A 14268-nucleotide genomic window follows, 5' to 3' on the forward strand; every position below is an offset into this window, starting at 1 on the left:
AAAAAAAAAAAAAACGACAATCAATAAATGGATAAATGGACTAAGGAGCTGAACAGATACTTCTCAGAAGATATACAATTGATCAACAAATACATGAAAACATGCTCAACATCTCTAGTAATTAGAGAAATGCAAATCAAAACTGCTCTGAGATTTCATCTTATGCCAGTCAGAATGATAATTATCAATAATACAGACAACAATAAGTGTTGGTGAGGATGTGGGGGAAAGACACACTCATATATTGCTAGTGATACTGCAAATTGGTGCATCCAATCTGGAAAGCAGTATGGAGATTCTTTAGAAAACTTGGAATGGAACCACCACTTGATCCAGCTAGACCACTTTTCAGTCTATACACAAAAGACTTTAAATCAGCATACTATAGTAATGCAGCCACAACTATGTTTATAACAGCTCTATTCACAATAGCTAAACTATGGAACCAACCTAGATGCCCTTCAATAGATGAAAAGAAAAAAAAACTCTGGTACATATACACAATGGATTATTACTCAGTATTAAAATAGAATAAAATTATGGCATTTGCAGGTAAATGGATGGAGTTGGAGAATATCATACCAAGCAAGTAAGCTGAATGTCTCTCTGATATGTGGATGTTGATCCATAATGGGAGATGCATGGAAAAAGAAATGGAGGAACTTTGGGCAAAGGGGAGGGAGGAGTGGGGAAGAGACATGAGGATAGCAAAGATGTTGGAGTGAGATGGGTATCATTACACTTCATACATGTATGACTGCACATGTGGTGCAATGCTTCATCGTGTACAACCAGGGAAATGAAAAGTGGTGCTGCAATCGTGTACAATGAATCAAAATGCATTCTGCTGTCATACATACATAATTAAAATAAATAAATTAATTAATTAAAAGGAATAAACTGATACTTAGAGAAGTCAGGCTTTTTTCTCAATTGCAAGCATCTAGGAAGTGACAAGACCCAAAATTGAGCCCCAGTCAGCTGTGTTCTTTATCCTAATGTCCATTTGCCTCTCTAAGATAATGGGGAGGGTGAATTCAGGACTTGTGTGAAGTATGGTTAAGTGAGACAGAGAAATTAATCAAATCATTTAGAGTAACTGGTTCTCAGGATTGAAAGAATCTTTAGATATCACTTGGATGACCGGCATGTATCATATCTGGCAAGTGACAAAAATTAGAGCCAAGAAGGGGGAGTAACTTGTCCAAAGTTACACAGAAGAAAGATGCAGCCAACATTTATCAGGTGCATGGTTCTAAGACACAGGTACTATGTTAAATTCATTTATTCAAATGATCCCAATCAATCCTTGAAATTACCTTATGAACTAGCTATTATTATCACCCATTCTATCCATGAGGTACTGAGGTTCCTGATAAAATCACTTGTTCTGGATTGCAAAGCAGGTACATGTTCCAATCCATGCCTGCTTGAATCCACATTCATGTTCTTGGTTATAACATATAGTCTAAATTTTGTGGGAGGCGAAAAGAAGATGTTTGAGGATTAAGGATGGGATACAACCTTTGTCTTAAAAATATTGGTTTATCTACTATGAAATGCCCACTCTCAGCACTTGATTCAATTTTCTCCTTCTACCAAATGGGAAATACATATATGTGTGTGGGGGGGGTATTTTTTTTCTTTATGGGTATGTATGTATATATATATACCCATAAAGAACAAAAACAACATCATTTTCTGTTAATGGTTTTCTTGTTCATAACCCTTTATTTAGAAAACAGCTTATAAATACATAATATAAGCCAACATGAATAAAAATATAATTATCAGTTTTAGAAAAATTTGAATTTTAAGTTTGTAATTGTTATAGTTTGTGTCTGAAAAATCTCTAAAGGTTCATATGCTAAAGGTGCTGTCTCCAGCTTATGTCTCTACAGGGAGGTAGTGGACACTTTGGGAAGTAGGTCCTTGTGAAAGGAAGTTAGGCCTTTGTTGCTATGCCAGTAAAGTGATATTGGGACACTAGTCCCCTCCTGTGTTTCTCTTTACTTTTCAGCTGCAATGAGATAAATAACTTTACTCAACCCTGAGCTGCCCTCCATGGTTTTCTGTCTTATCGCATAACTAAAATCAACAAGAAACAGCCAGCCATGGACTGAAAACCCTTAGTCTCAGCCAAAACAAACATGTCCTCCTTTTAAGTTGATTATCAGGTATTTTTTTTTTTACAGTGATGGAAATGTAACATAGAAATTTAACAGAGAATGGTCTCTAATGTAATAGTTGCTATTATTATTAATAGTTAGTTTCTCCAGAGCAAATAATGTTGAATCACAACTTCATTCCAAATCACATCTTAATAGAGAAAAAAGGAATACAGGAGTTTTATTCTTAATTAAATATTCAAAGAAAAGTTAGAGTGAAAGCTATAATATAAACAATATTGAAAAGCATAAATGTAAAATTAAAATCACATTTAAAATTCAATTTCTGGAAGCAATTATAATCAAAATCCTCATACTTATGTCTGTACAAGTAATTATAGAATTTGTTTACTGATAAAGAGCAGTATGATTTTAAACATGTAAGAATAACATGATTTTTCATATACGTCTGTGGAAACCACAAATATACACAAATACATACTGTTTGAAACTAATAACAAACATTTAACATAATCTGAGGTATGTCTTCATTTCTTTGGGAGTAAACTTTAAAAATGTGTCAGAGACTCACACAAAATATCATTATTGCAAGAGAAGAAGGATAAAGAATTTATCTACATCCCTATATTTTTCTAGCTTAGAAATGTAGAAAGGAAGCTAAAAAAAGGAAATAATTAGGAGTTAAATGTTCTTGGATACAGGATATTTATCCAATCTTTTGCATTTTTTAGCTGAGTGCTACAAAGCAGGTATACATGGAAGTGGACAGAAGCATGCACAATCTACAAAAAGAAAATTCCTATACTCACAGCCTCAAAAGCAATTCATAGAATAATAATTCTGCAATGTTGACTCATAACAAAAACCAAAGCTGCAATGACTTTATATTCAGTCAAGGAATAACAAACATTCTAAACATCATGGAAACTAAATGTAGATTTGTTGGCCCAGTCTCAACTTAAAGACGAAACTTTTCTATGGAAAACCATGGTAATTTAATTTTGGTAATTTTACCAAATTATTCTTACCTTTCTGGCAGAACATAACTGCACGGGGATAGAATTCATATAATTACATTTAGAAAATTTCTGAAGGCAGATGGCAAAGAAGCTTTCTGGCTTTAGTTGTATGACAAACTCACTTGAATATTTATTCACACACACATACAAAAAAATGAAAATGATAAATATGACAGGTCAACACACACAACCTAGAAATTGCAGAGGTGTTACAAAGAAAAAATAAAACAGAATCATAGAAAATATTACTTCCTAAGTAAAATATTTATCACAACTTATTTGTGAAAAAAAATGTCATGTATGAGAAATGAAAAATCTCACTTAAGGCTTAAAATACCAATTAAAATATCTTCAGGTTATAAAATTTTATGATTCTATATAAATAAAAATCTTTCCACAAGGTACCAAGAACTGTTCCAAGTTTGAAAGAAGCCGATGTGTGTTCTTACAGTTTTTGTTTACCATGGATTGAACTGTAACTTGTAAGAATATTAAAGTTGCAGAAAAAGTAGTTTGCAAAGTTCATCACACCGAGTTTTGGAGTACAATTGTATTTATCAAAGTTATTATATAACATTGTTAAATTACTTATGCATATCAAATTTATAACCAGGTCTTATATCCAAATAAGAAATACTTTACAAATATTTGAAATAACAGGGAATTTGGTCAATGGAGGTAAGCCATTCTCTTTTGTATGTCACTATGCACTGTTTCTATTTTCATTTTATATAAGTAAGTACTTGCGCACTCAGCAATTTCGATAAAGGGTGTATTTGAGAAAACAATTGTTCTTTATATTTTACTATTAAATAAGCGTTTTTTTTAAATGATCATATAAATTTTGGGTGTAGAGGGAATTGTGAGAAACAAGCTTCTAACTGAGCTTAAAATTATGAAGATAAAAAATAAGGGCAGTGAACCCTGGCTTCATAGAGTTATTCATTCATATTTCAATATAACTCATTGTGTTTAGGAGGTTTTATTTTACAGGATAAAAGCGAAAGTCTTGTGAACATTTGCAGTCATTAAGAATAGAACGCTTGTTATTTTGGTTGAGCTTGTTTGATCTTTGTCCTCTCATTAACCTCTTTTCATATTTACTCTCTTGTGTTGTAACTCATGGTTTCATAATTTATTTTCACTCCTTTTTATCTGGCCACTTGAGAAAAAAATTAGGTCAGGAAAGACAGTTAAGCTTTTGATGTTGTTATAATAGGATAGATTTTGACAGGTGAAGAAAACCAAAGGAAGTCTAATAATTCAAATTCATAGTGTATCCAACAACTAAAGCAAAATATAGATCTAGCAGAGAAGAATTTAAACTAATAACTAAATATCTTGGCAAGGCATATGTTAGACTATGATTAAAAATGCAGTGTCCTGAAGGAATTAGATCATTAGCATGTGCTTGTTTTTCATATTGGTCAATCCATTTGACTCAACTTTTAGAGTCTTTTTAGTTCTTTTTTTTTAACATAACATTGAAATTATACACAGGCCCAAGAATAGACCAGAGTTAAAAATGTACTTGAAAGATGCAAAATTCATAAAATCATCTATCAGTCACTGAGAGGAATGGTGACTTATATACATAGGAATTCTATTTTATTTTACTCTAAATTGTTGATATATTTAACACGAGAATATATAGTTATAATGAATTTATAGTTATAAAGCTACTCAGCTTTACCTATAAAAATTGGTGTTTAAAATTAAGTGGCACAACTTTTTTGACAACGACTTTTGTCCCCAGAAATCTATTGGTCATGTGGTCATTGTTGACAATCAGACTCATGTCAGAATGATCTTAGTTTAGCTCACTAATATGTCTGGATAAGCTGATGGGAATGGTTTGCCTCCAATAGATTCACTTGTACTTTCTGTAGCTGTTTAGTACAACCAAGTGGCTGGGTGTTGTCTCTCCCTCTCTCTCTCTTTTGTTTTCAACTAATGCTTGCCAGACAAGTACTATATTACTGAGCCCCATTCCCAGCCTGGGGGTGTTGCCTTCTGTGTTCCTATGTTTTGTTCATTTATATGTATATTTGAGCTTAGGTGGTATCATACCTTGTAAGGTGATATCTACATAGGATAGGAAGGAAAGCACTGTCATCTGTTGATGATTAACTTTAAACTTTGACCTTGGGCAGGGATACATACCTGTTAATGTCATAGGACCCAGTATTTATAGACAGTTGCTGAAGATCAGAATGTCAGAAATACACAAAGACCAAATATTAACAGAGTTTTTTCAGGCTAAACGTAAACAGTGCACAATTGTTCCCAGGGGATTTGGGTCTTTCTAAATGCTTCCACCATCTAATATATGTATTTTTGATACAGTGAATATTTGGGGGAACACAAGATAAGCTAAGGGATTCAAAATTATCAGAATTAGTGCAATTTGGAAGCTTATGAGACTGTTTTATATATCCTCAAAGTCAGGCTCTGGCAGCAGGGTAGACTGGTGCCATTTCTCCAACTCTTATGTATCCATGTTTTACAATAGGCCCCTTCAGGTTTTTAAGCGGTCCTGTCTATTTTCTTAAACTTTGTGCCTTCTTCTTTTTTTTTTTTTTTTGTCCAATAGAATGTGTCAAAAGTTACATTGAGTCAATTCTGAGCCTAGTGCTCAATAGGCTGTACAGGTTGGCTCTCTCTCAGGACTCTTACTTCTCTGTGGGAGTAACCTGAGTTGGCCTGCTGGGTGATGAGAAACCACAGGGATCTAAGTCAAGTCAATACTGCTTTCCCATGTGATGCCCCTAACTTGTGAGAGTTGAGCTAAGATTAACACAGGTAACCTCAGACGCATAAAGATTCCCAGTGCAGCGACAGAATTGTCAGTTAAGGAAGTTACATTTTACAAGGAACTGGGTGTTAGATGAAATTTATGAGCAGGAATGAATGATACAATTAGAACGTTGATTCACTCCAAATTATTATCTTCAAAAATATACCAAATTATCTCTTCATATTCCTTAGAGTCTACAGTTACAAGATAGAATGATAAACATGACAATATTAATAAAAAGCAGTCTCTTAATTATGTTGATATATGGAAATTAGAAAAAACTATAGTCAGAAGGATGTTTTTCAAATGATTACTAATGAGCTAATTCATATTAATTAAGTACAAAATGGCCAACCTGTCTATGACTCTTTGAAGGATACAACAAAAATACACTTGACAACTATATTCCCTGAAACATACATAACAGATTTGTAAAATATTGTCATCAAATTAGTTTTATACAAGGCATTATGTATTGTGAATTCTTATCAATACTAATTAAAAATAAGAGCCTAGATCTATCATTAATTATATTTTAATTGCAATAAACTGTGATTGTTTCATCACTGTTAAAAGCTTGCAAATGATTCTTTGAGACATATCTTTTTGTTATCATGCATAATTCCTCTATTAAAATAAACTTACCTATTTATTAACGTTAAAACAAAAGAGACTTTTCTTGTGACAAGAAAACTATTATAAATAATAGTTTCAGTAATTTTAAAACAGAGTATGTACAATTTATAGATTCTAAAAAATCCGTTTAAATCAAAACAAGGATATTAACTTTGAATTTTTTATAATCTATGTATTATTGATGAATATTTAGTCTTAGGATTTGAGACTATTTATGATATTTTAGTACCTTGGCTAATGTTCTTCACATGTGTATATAACAAACAACCAGAAACACCATGTTCAGGGAACAATAATATCCTATACCTAGGTAAAATAATCCTTATTTTAAAGACTGATTTAAGTGTGCTTAGCACATTGCAATTACCTGTGCCTTTGAATCATAATCAACAAAGTGATGTTGCTAGTTCTCTTCAGAATACTTTTCAACTCATGAAGTTCAATATGACAGGTTTTCAGTTTTGTTACAGAAAATTTAGGCAATCAGAAGACATATTAAATATCAAAGACACTTTTTAAAAATCACAAGCTCTTTTCATTTTGAGGCTAGACCAACATAAAAAAAGTGTGGGCCTGGCTGAGAGCCAAATGCCTACTAGTCACACCTCTTTCATTGAAAATCCCCCCTTGGTGTCTGCAGTGACAGCTTACTCTTTCTTTCTATGATGGGAAATTCAAAGAAAACAATCAAATCTAATTTTTCCTCATAGAGAATTTGTCAGTAATATAGAACAATATTATTTTATACATAAAAACATAGGAAAAATAGTGAATCTAGTGTAGAAATTAATAAAATATGTTGAACTAATGTTTTTACATCTCAAATATGTTTTATTATTGTACATACGACGCCACAGAAAACACTCCTTTAAGCAACACATACTGATATATGACTCATGTTCTAATACATATTTGATTAAATGTAACTCATTCATTTATTATTCAGCACCTCACTAAGACTCAGGTATGTCTACCTTGAGTTGTATTCCTCTGTAATGAAACTAAATCCTTATAACAAAACTGAAAACCTGTCTTGAACTTTTTTATGAGTTGAACATGATTCTGGAGAGAACTAACAATGTTAATTGATTGAATATACTTGTTAGTTGCAGTGCCTTTGAAATTTCTAAATCCCTTATTGCCTGAGCTGTCACAGGTTCACTAGAAGTAATCATTATTGTCTCTGTTTTATAGTGCTTTCTGTGACTCTTCCTTGTTCACCTCCACTGATCATGGATTGCATCAGATATTCTAAGATCTACCGACTTTCATCGAAGTGATGTTTCAGAAGTCCATATCCAGTTCTCAGTAAGGAACTCATCCTAGATTCCCTGTAGAATTTCTCGGATGAGATCATAATTTCTTTTAGGAGTTGCCAGAATAGTTTTGAAACATGGACTGGGTGAGACAAATTAACTCTAAAATGGAGAATATGCATGGGGAAAAAAATGTACTTCTGCAGCAAAGCACACAAAGTATGATGTGATTTCTATTTGTACAATATTATAGTTTATGAAACAGCTAAATATCCTTAAATCAGCAGGCTGAAGTAGAGATTCACTCCTAGAGAAGCATGCAATCAGCATTCTTGTTTCAACTCCTCACTTGCTTGCTTAGCTAGACAGATAAAGTCTTGATGTTGTCTTGGGGATGAGTTTCTTCACTTCTTTAGTGGAACCTGCAATTAAGGTCAGATGCTCTGAATGAAGACAGAGCAGTGAACTGGTCAGTTCTGCCTCATCACCTTTCACGTCTGCTTCAGGAGGAACCTTCAAAAAAGTATCTTGTCATCTTTAGGACCAGATTGAAAATGAGTAGGCTATATAATCTATGCTGCTACATGTATGACCAAATCTCCATTGCTGTGCAAACCAGACTGGTATGATAGAACAACTTAAGATCTGATAATAATTATGTATAACTACTTAAGATCTAATGATAATTGGACACTACTTGAAAATTAAAAATATTGAATGCATTTTATTATGAAATATTTTTGAATTTATGACACCATCATTGATTTTGCTTGATGAAAGGAGAAAACATATCTTTAAGGAAATTCCTTGTGTATTTCTGGTTTGTTTCATGATATCTGCTAAAAAAAACAAACCCATTTACACAACTTACAATAGGAAATGGCTTTATTGAGATGTTCATATGCCATTCAATTTATCCAAGTATACAATTTAATTGATTTTAGTATATTTAGAGTTGTATAACTATCACAATAATCAATTTTAGACTATTTAATCATCTTAAAATAACCTATATATTAGCAACTACCCCTAATTACTCTCCACTACCCCAGCCCTAGAAATACACTAATCTGTCATCTTTCTCTATGATTTTTATTTCTTCTAGACATTTTATAGAAATCAAATTAAATGATGTTCACAACTCACTTCTTGCATTTTTATATCAAATTTCAATGACTGAATTCCTTCAGTTGGCATAATGTTTCCAAATTTCCTCCATGCTTTAACATGTACAAGTACTTCATCCTTTTTTGTTTTTTTGTTTGTTTGCCAGATAACAACCTACTTCTCTAAATGTATATCAAGCATTTTATTTATCCAGTTATCACTTGATGATACTTGGGTATTTCCATTGGGGGGTTACCTTGAATAATGTTACTATGAATACATGTGTATAAGTTTTTGTGTAGATATATTTTCATCTCTTGGATATTTACCTTAGTGTAAAATGACTGGGCAATACTGCAACTCTGCTTTATATTTCGAGAACTACTAAAACTTTTTTAGTTGCTATACAGTTTTTAATCTGTTTGAATTTTGCTCCATCCTCAATAACAATTGCCATACTGCTTAAGTGAATGTTAAAAGGAATACTTGAAACTTTTTTTTATTAGTCTTTGCAGTTTTATTCTGTCTTAAAAAATAGTAAGACTTCTAATACATAAACTAGGGATATATTTTCACTTATTTAGGTTTTAATTCCTTTCATAAGTTTTGTAGTTTTCCTGTTAACATCTTTGAAAGTTTTGTTGTTTGTTCCTAACAATATATCTTCAATGGGATTAGTAATAGAAGTGATTCCATAATTTTATTTTAACAGTAGCTTAATTTATCAGTAGCTTACAGAAACATAATTATTATACATTCATATTTTATTATATAATATTAACATGTTCATCCATCCTAATAAGTATGTGTTAGAATTCTATATGCAAATCCATGTTATGTGCTAATGGAGATGATCTTACTTCTTCCTTTCTAATAAGCATGTATCTTTTTAAATTTTTCCATCATGCTCTGGTTAGAACTTGTAATAAAATGTTGAATAACAGTAGTGAGAGTGTGTCCATCCTTTCCCTCTTTACGACCTTATGAAGACACAATCACCATCAAGTTCAATGCCAGCAATGGTTGTTTCATAAACCACTTTTTCTTATTCTGCCGGACGCCTTTTCTGTGGCTACAGAGATAGTCATGTGGGGTTTGCATTTAATCTATTAGTGTGATGTATTACCTTAGTTTTCAGATAATATGCCTGGGTTAAATATCACTTGGGCATGGTATACAACTGAGTTTTTCAATAATTTCAAATTATTGGAGCTGGTGTTGTGGCTCAGCAATCAAGCACTCGCCTAGCATGTGGTAGACCCTGTGTTGGATCCTCAGCACCACATAAAAATAAATAAATAAAATAAATGTATTGTGTCCAACTACAAAAAAATGATAATTATTATAGAGTATATAGCATAGAACCTGACACATTCTAGTGTTATATAAATGTCCTCTCTCCCTCATCTCCCTAATTTCTCCTCCTCTTCAATCTCTGAGAAAATAGGACTACCTTTCTTCCCCATTTTGGCCGAGTTATTTGTCCTTGAACATATACCCACCACAGGAAGAAAGTACTTCAGATTTGGGGATGGCACTGGCAGGTCTAAGAAATGAACACATGATATGTAGCTTTTGATTCATCTCCTTAAAACCCTTATTTCCTCTTGACAGGCAGAATCACAGCCTCTGGAACATGTACTTCTTTTTTGCTGGTAAAGCACTAATACTTTTACCTTTTCCTCAAAACTTTGCCCTTGTTATTGGATTGGCATTGGGACAAGGACTTTTGGTAACATTCTTATTAATACCCATGCATAACCTGCTGTAGCTTAATTATAATTGTGTCACCCTGTTACAGGCAGTGGCCTTCCGTGAGGCATAGTGGGGATTTTTCCTTTACCATAAATCTTGTGATAAGGCTAGAAAAATTTCAGACCTGTCACTCAGAATAACAGGCATGAGCTTAGTAGAAAAAAAATGGAAAAGGGGAAGAGTGGATACTCTCAGGGACAAAGTGGGTCCTCTCAAAGATGACAGGGATCATGTACCTCTTCTGCCCTCCACTTTTATTGCAGTCCCAGGGAAGTTTCCAGAGAATCCCACCTAGGACACCTCTTTACTTTTGACTGACAGAAGGATTATATCAGACTTTTAAGTCCCTATAGCCATGGCAATTCTAGTTCACTATGGCATGTGTTGACTGGTTATAATTTGATCCTGTTCTTACAGATTGTATGGTTGAGGAATTATCCTTATTTCCCCTAGTAATGGGATCTGAACTGTGTGTCACAAATGCCCCCCATGAAGGTAACTTGTGTTCTCCTTACCCTTATTTCAGGGCCTGCATTTCTCCTGCAGATAACAGATACTTTGCTGAGAAATATAACATTTTGTGTGTGAATTAAATCTAGTCAAGGTTGTAGGTAAATTGCTGTTAAAAATGAAAGCATATGGGAGTTAGCACAGTGGACCCATTTTATAGAATTATTCCCCAAACCTCATGTTCCCCTGTTCATGTCTCTCTATTCTTTACCACTTCCAAATTTTGTGTGCTGGAAATTCCATCCCCAGAAAGTTACTATTGTGGTTGTATATACCTTTAAGTGGTGAGGCCTAGTGGGGGTTACTTTGGTCAGCTAGAGTGTGACTTTTAAATGACTATGGGACCCAAGTCTCTCCCTGCTTCTTGGCTCCTATGTAACCACTTGCTCCAACCTGTCTTCCTTCCATTGATCTCCACCATGAAGGGATATTGCCAAGTCACAGCCCTCAACTAATCCTCTGTAAACTGTTTGAATTTGAACATCCAGAATTTCCTCTTAATTAATTTCTGCAGAGCATTTTGTTATATTATCAGAAACTGACAATACAATTTATTAATAATTATTTTGAGACATAACGATAGAACACCCACAGGCAGCCAGAAAAAGGGTCTAACAGAATATCAAGCTTCTGATCACATATATTCCAAGATACAAGGAGTATTCCTTAACATCCTCTAGACCCACAAACTGCAAAAGGTGATTTCCTTGAGCCAAAAAACTCTCATCTCCATCCTTGTGCAAATAAAGACTTACTAACCACTTTCCTTTAGATTTGCTGAAGACAAAAATAGAGTTGATTGGCTCCTTCTGAATCCTATCTTTATATGTCATCCCACCAATCAACTATAAGGATAAATCAAGCTCATAAAAACTGCTAGACCATAGACACCCATTGACAATCCTCACTTGGGACCCCTCCTCTTTAGGAGCTCAGCTTTCTTTATTTATATTACTCTCATAAAGTCTGTTACTTTGTTCTCACCCATACATCTGTAGATTTCATTCTTCAAATTCACAAAACAAATAATCTAACTAATCATTTTCCATATTAAATTATGATTTACATTATTTTCAATAAAGGAAAACAGATGGTCATTACCCTTAATAAGTTTTATATTTTGTTTTGTTATATTTCTATTTTTGTGTATTCATATCTAGTAATATACTACTTTAATAATTAGAGAGTGTGTGTGTATTTTTGTGTGTTAACCCAACTCCAAGAGATATAATCTTAAAAGTTAAGTTTCTGTTAAAAATAAATGACAAATAATGAATTTTTTTTCATCATACTGAATAATGATGTGTTACTATAACTTTATGGGACATTGACTAAAAGAATAAATCCAAATAAAAAGCTATCCTAATATTTATAATTAAATTTTACAACAAAAATCAAAGTAGATTTGTTGCAGAGCAAGGGCATGCACAGAACGAAAGTTATCTTAGAAGTTATGAATCATCAGGTCTTTGCACTCACACCAAATGGATCTCACAAGTAGCTCAGTGTAGTAGGTATGGATATTAGAGGGAATGGAAAGGGGATACTCTCAAAGGAGAAAGGGAGAGCATGGTCCTCTCAGAGAAGAGAGAGACAGTGTGTCCTTCTTGTCCTCCTGTTTTGTTGAGGTCACAGGGAAGTTTTCATAGTCTTGCCCAGGGACACCTCTTGAATTTTGACTGACAATAGAACTGCATCAAATTTTCATGTCCTCATTGCGCATGATTTTACCCAGGAAGGGAAGATTTTACTATTATAATGAAAAGCTAAAGACCCGAGTTAACTCTGGAGCACATTAGCCATCACAGACTGGTTCTAATTCAAACTTGTTCTTATACATTTCCTTGGTGAGGGAAGTTTCTTCTAATTACAGAACTCAGAGACCTTGTTTTCTGAAAGTCACAGAAATATTCCCTTTGAGAGTAACTTGTCTTCTTATTTACTGGAAGGAGACTTTTGGCCCTGCATTTCTCCTACAGATCACTTTGTTCACCAAGGACTGTAGTAGAATAGCCTATTGACTGAATCCAGGAAGGGCGGGAACATCCTCAGACAAATTGCCCTTTAAACAAAAGAATGTGAGGGTCAGCACAGTACACCCAGTCCACAAAACCATCAGTTCAGCTTCATGTTCCCACCACCCCAGTGTGTCTGCCACCTCACCTTTAAATGTTTAGTGTCTCAGAAGCCCATACAAGCAGTTTCTATCTTAAAATGTTCAAATTATTTAATGTTCAAATAATGTTATCAAAGCCTGTAATTATTTTAATGATTATATGGATTTCCATTTATTTTAAACCCTTTTTCTAAATTTTAAATATATACTATTTTAATATTGCCTTAAGGAATTTTCCATGTAGCAATTTTTATAATTACTGTATTACTGAGTTTATTAAAAGAAATCCTGAATCAGAATGTTATGCTCTTACTAGCTTTTTTTCTTTTTTTCATTTAAATACCATGCTCCATTTTCAAGATTTCTTTTAGTTATTATGTGGTCCATAGAGATTCGGGTGATTTTCTGGGTTTGTGTTAGTAAGGCAACATTGTACCATATGAACGACTACCTGTAAGAACTAGCAATATTTTTATTTTACCCTTTATATTTACATTATAACACTTAGCTTTTTCATTGTGTTACTTCAGGTTTAATGGATATTTCTAAGGCTAATTACCACTTTTCTATATTTAGTGAGAAAGAGAACATATGAAGATAAAAGCACAATGTGATATTTATGAGATGTCAGTATAGTCTAAATACAGAAATTCCCTAATTATCTCAGGAATATTCATGAATATTTCAATGTTTTTCTAAGGATTTTGCTTAATTGAACAAAAGCTGATTACACTTGCCATAAGTTAATGAGAAACTGGAATTTGCCTCAGTACAAATGTGATATTAACTTTAGCATGAAATCCTACAAGAGGAGTTTACTATTAATTATTATTTTATTCTATAATACAGCCTCAAAGAATTCCTTATAAGCAGTTGGGAAGTGATATCTTTGCATATACAATGCTTTAATAAAATTATATTGAAGTTGTTATTGTTAACCATA

At 33.2% G+C, this 14268-nt stretch overlaps 1 long non-coding RNA gene across 1 annotated transcript in view; it reads left to right on the forward strand.

The window, feature by feature from the left end:
- Positions 1-13968, forward strand: part of LOC125616725 — a 21051-nt gene extending 7083 nt beyond the window's left edge. The window contains exons 2-3 of the long non-coding RNA XR_007347457.1: positions 1835-1839; positions 13957-13968. This is a non-coding gene — a long non-coding RNA (uncharacterized LOC125616725). The remainder of the gene's footprint in view (positions 1-1834; positions 1840-13956) is intronic.
- The last annotated feature ends 300 nt before the right edge of the window (positions 13969-14268 follow it).

This window comes from Marmota marmota, unplaced genomic scaffold (assembly GCF_001458135.2).
Source record: "Marmota marmota marmota unplaced genomic scaffold, marMar, whole genome shotgun sequence".
Taxonomy (NCBI): Eukaryota; Metazoa; Chordata; class Mammalia; order Rodentia; family Sciuridae; genus Marmota; species Marmota marmota.